General features: G+C 46.9%; 1 protein-coding gene across 1 annotated transcript in view; it reads left to right on the plus strand.

Moving 5' to 3' along the window:
* Positions 1-4,669, plus strand: part of ZC3H12C (zinc finger CCCH-type containing 12C) — an 84,303-nt gene that overhangs the window by 16,313 nt on the left and 63,321 nt on the right. The gene's annotated exons all lie outside the window — the stretch shown is intronic.

Raw genomic sequence — 4,669 nt, forward strand, 5'->3', positions numbered from 1 at the left:
TTTTAACTACAGAGTTATTTGGAAGAGACTTCTAATTTATAGATCGGTGGTTTTTAAAATCTGTTTTTGGCACTCTGCTGCTAACTCCTGTCTGTGTATCATGGTCAGAGTGTACTTCCATTGTCTAGGTTTGGGTTTTTACTAAATGCCTTGAAGAAGGTAGGCTCGTGTCCATGGCTGTCTGTATCTTAACTTTGAAGTCAGGCAGCCTGTGGCGAATTACTCTGTGAGTACTTGAGATAAGGCTCGTTGTTACCATCATTGTTATGGCTTAAATACGAATACACCTGGGAGGTTAATGCCCTCATCATCATTTAAGGCCTGTGGATAAGAGAAGTAAATCTAACATTTTGCATTTGGGGGGCTTTCTGTCATCTTTGTGTCTTAACTTCCAAAATAAGCTGTTTTCACAGTTGGTTTTAAAAGTGTTTGAGGGGGCGCCTGGGTGGCGCAGTGGGTTAATCGTCCGACTTCAGCCAGGTCACGATCTCGCGGTCCGGGAGTTCGAGCCCCGCGTCGGGCTCTGGGCTGATGGCTCAGAGCCTGGAGCCTGTTTCTGATTCTGTGTCTCCCTCTCTCTCTGCCCCTTTCCCGTTCATGCTCTGTCTCTCTCTGTCCCAAAAATAAATAAAACGTTGAAAAAAAAATTTTTTTTTAATAATAAAAAAATAAATAAAAGTGAGTTGCTTAAGCGGAGCTCCTCTCCTCCTAGATCTCCACACTTCTTGGCCCTGGTACCGTCCCTTCCTTTGTGCTTTCTAGGATGTTCTGGGGGTAGGAGCTGAGCGAGCACCTGTGGCTTCTCCATGGTCCTCCCTGTGCTCTACACTGATTTAACAGTATGACAGGGAGCGTCTTCCGAATCCTCCCCACTGCCCCCCTCAAGACTGTAAAGCTTTGGAAATAAAAATGAACTCTTCTTTCCTGACCTGTGTATGGATGGCTGGATAAACTGGCCAAGAGGAATGGCAGAATTTTTTCACATTCTTGAAGGTGGGGAGTGGTGGCAATTCTAGTGGCTCCTGTGAGAAAATTAACAAAGTACTCGGTTTCTGAAGGAGAACCAAGTGCTTCAAATTACTGCCTTTTTATTTCCCAGTAAGCTCCCTGCTGTCCAGTGTGCTCTGAGGTCGTCCGCTTGCATTCGGGGGAGAGCTGCTGATTGGTCCCCACACGTCCGCGCTCTTCCCCTTTCTTCCCTTTTGGAGAAAGATTGCGAGCTGGGAACCAGAGCCTGCTAATGTCTGTACCCCGTCCACAGATGACACAGATTTTCTGTACCGAGACAGACCCTAGACTCAGAGTGCAGGTAGCCGTTTAAAGTATGATTTTGGAGAAACACCAGGAATCTGCTTGTTAAGAGAAATCTCGCAGAATTGATGCTGCGACTTTGGTCGAGGGAGGCAGTTTTCCTGCTGGCCTGGGCGGTGGGCAAGCACGTGCCAGGCTGGCAGCTGCAGCTCGGCCTGGAGACCACCCCGTGCCGCGAGAGCACCTGAGGGAAGCCGGGGCAGGTGGAGAAAGCACTTTGGAGCTCCTGGGTGACAGCCAGCAGCCAGAATGCGTTTGGCAAGTGTGCTGCTGGGTGCTGAGTGTTGGGCCCGAACGCTCCTGTGAATAAACAGGTAGATCAGCAGTGTTTATTACCCACCTTGGTAGCAAATGAGCGCTTAGATTCTTTGTGCATTTCAGTAGATTGGGTACTTCTTTGATGATCAGCACCTAATCCAAGCAGGACAGTTCAACGTGGATTCACGTTTGATCGAAATAATTTTTCTTGTCACCGTGTGCTAGCCTCGGACTCGATTTTGTGTGTATTATCTCTACAGAAATAATCCAAACTGGAAGATAAGATAAAGAGATGAGTTACTTATTTTAGAAATACTAGTTCAGAAGACTGATTAATTTGCACACTTGCCAAATCTTTGCTTCCCAGTAATGTAGCTTTTTGTTTACCAAACCAAATGGGTTAGGAGTCTCTTGGAAGAGTGAGGAACGGGATAAGTTGACCCTGCCCTCCCTGCACCCTCTGTTCTCTGTGCACACGCGTGCACACGCGAGCAGGGAGGAGGTGAGGTGCGGGGGCAGGGTAGGGGGGCTGAGGACCCACAGTGTGCTCATGCTGTCACGTTTCACCGGCTTTCATCAGCTTCCCCATCTAAGTCGTCGTTTGCTCTAATGAGCTGTCCTTTCACCCCGTCCTCCAGAATCCTTCTCACTTAGATGTGTGATGACTTCTTGAATTACACAAGCCTCCCAGCGCCCCCAGTGGTCTGTCTTTGGGAGTTTGGGGTTTGGGTGGGGGAGGGACTGAAGCAGCACCATAGGGAGTCTGTAGGTGCAGCATTAAGCCCCAGGTATGGTGAGGGCTGCTCAAGAAGGTGGAAGATGTGTTAGAAAAGGAGGCAGGAGAGCAACAAGAAACAAGCCCCTGCTCCTGAGTTTCTTGCCGGGAGAGGCTTTTTCTCTCTCGCCCCCTGGCAGTCCTGGCCCCCTTGGTCGCACAGAAGCAGGGACAGCCTGAGAGTTGGGGTAACGTTAACAGGCTTGTAGTTGTTCTCATTCACGCATACGCAGATGTGCGCACCCTTTCTCTCCCTGCCCCACTGACTCCATTCTCCTGCCTTGTGCTTCTTAAAGAGGAGAAACCTCATCCTTCTCCAACACGCCCCCCACAGTCTCTTTCTGCGTCTTATTCCTTGCCTGCCGCCAAACCTCTCAAAAGGATACATGTGCTGTCCTTTCCTCTTCACACGCTCTGTGGCTGGGAGTTGTAACCTGTGGCCTGCGGTTCCCCGGGGGACCCGTGGGCAGAACACGGGCCTTTTGTCATGTTGGGCGGGAGGAAGTTTACGTCTTTGTGCTCCTGGATCTCCTATATTCCTGATATTCAGCGTTTCCCCCGATGGTGAATGTAAGCAATAAACCCGATATCAAGAACAGCCTACCTGACTTCGTCACCCGTAGAAATTGCAAACGTGTCCCTCTCTGTTTCAGTTGAGGTAGCTTCTCTGAAATGCCTTTTTCACTGTTAGCTGCAAAATCTCGGTCCATGTCAGGTCTGCTGCTGCATCTTGTTCTTTGGGATGTATGTTTTTATTTTACGTATTTACCAGCACTTCTTTGAAAAGCGATCTGTAGACTTCATTAGCCCGCAAAGGGGAGGTCTGGCACACTCGGAAAAAGCATCTGCCGTCCACCCCTCTCTCCGTCGCGCTGGAGTAGCTCCCTGCGAGGCCGCTAACCGCCTTAACCCAGTGTCCTCAGCCTTTTTGCAGGGGATGTGTGTCATTCGCTGCCCTCGATTTTTTAATATTTTACTTCTTCTTGGTCTAGACCCATTGGCTCTAATTGAGATAATATATCCTGTTTGTTTCTTTTCTTTTTTCCTGTGTAGCTTTAGATACCTGTCACCATTTGCTTGGCCTATTATAATACCTTCCTGACACGTCGTCTTTGAGTTTCTTTTACCCCCCTCAAAACCAATGCAGCTGGAGTGATCCTAAAATGTAGTTAGAAACACATCATTCCCGTTGTCAGAAACCTTCAGGGGCTCCCCATTACCTTTCTAAATTGTGGGAAGAAATAGACCAGTCCCTTTTAAAAATTTTTAATTCCCGTATAGTTAACATGCCATGTAGTATTCATTTCAGGTGTAGAATATAGTGATGATTCAACACTTCCATACATCACCCAGTGCTTATCACAAGCGCCTCCTTAATCCCCTTCACATATCCCCCCCCCCCAAATACGCCCCCATCTACCTCCAATCTGGTAATCATCAGTTTGTTATCTGTAGTTAAGAGTCTTTTGCTTGGTTTGTCTCTTATTTTTCCTTTGTTCATTTGTTTTGTTTTTTTTTTAATTAAAAAAAAATTTTTAATGTTTATTTTTTGACAGAGAGAGAGAATGAGCAGGGGAGGGGCAGAGAGAGAGGGAGACACAGAATCTGAAGCAGGCTCCAGACTCTGAGCTGTCAGCACAGAGCCTGATGTGGGGCTCAAACCCATTGGCTATGAGATCATGACCTGAGCTGAAGTCAGACACTCGGGCAACTGAACCACCCAGACACCCCCATTTGTTTTGTTTCTTAAATTCCACATATGAGTGACGTCACATGGTACTGGTCTTTCTCTGACTAACTTATTTTGCTTAGTATTTTACTCTCCAGCTCCATCCATGTTGTTGCAAATGGCTAGATATTCTTTTTCATGACTGATACTCCAGTGGGTGTTTGGGGGGGGGGGGGTAGACATATTTATTCATCAGTAAGTGGACACTTGGGCTCTTTCCATTTTTGGGGGGGTGGGGAAATACCCACTAATGAAATAGTGGGTCATAGGGTAGCTCTGCTTTAACTTTTTGAGGAACCTCCATTTGTTTTCCATGGTGGCTGTACCAGCTTACATTCCCACCATCAGTACATGAGGGTTCCTTTTTCTCCACATCCTCGTCAACATTTGCTGTTTCGTATGTTTTTCATTTTAGCCATTCTGACAGGTGTGAGGTCGTATCTCACTGTGGTTTTGATTTGTATTTCCCTGTCGATGAGTGATGTTGAGCATCTTTTCATATGTCCGTTGGCCATCTGGATGTCTTTTTTTTTTTTTTTTTAATTTTTTTTTTTCAACGTTTATTATTTTTTTGACACAGAGAGACAGAGGATGAA

The sequence above is a fragment of the Herpailurus yagouaroundi genome, unplaced genomic scaffold (genome assembly GCF_014898765.1).
Source record: "Herpailurus yagouaroundi ecotype Mexico unplaced genomic scaffold, PumYag 161, whole genome shotgun sequence".
Classification (NCBI taxonomy): Eukaryota; Metazoa; Chordata; class Mammalia; order Carnivora; family Felidae; genus Herpailurus; species Herpailurus yagouaroundi.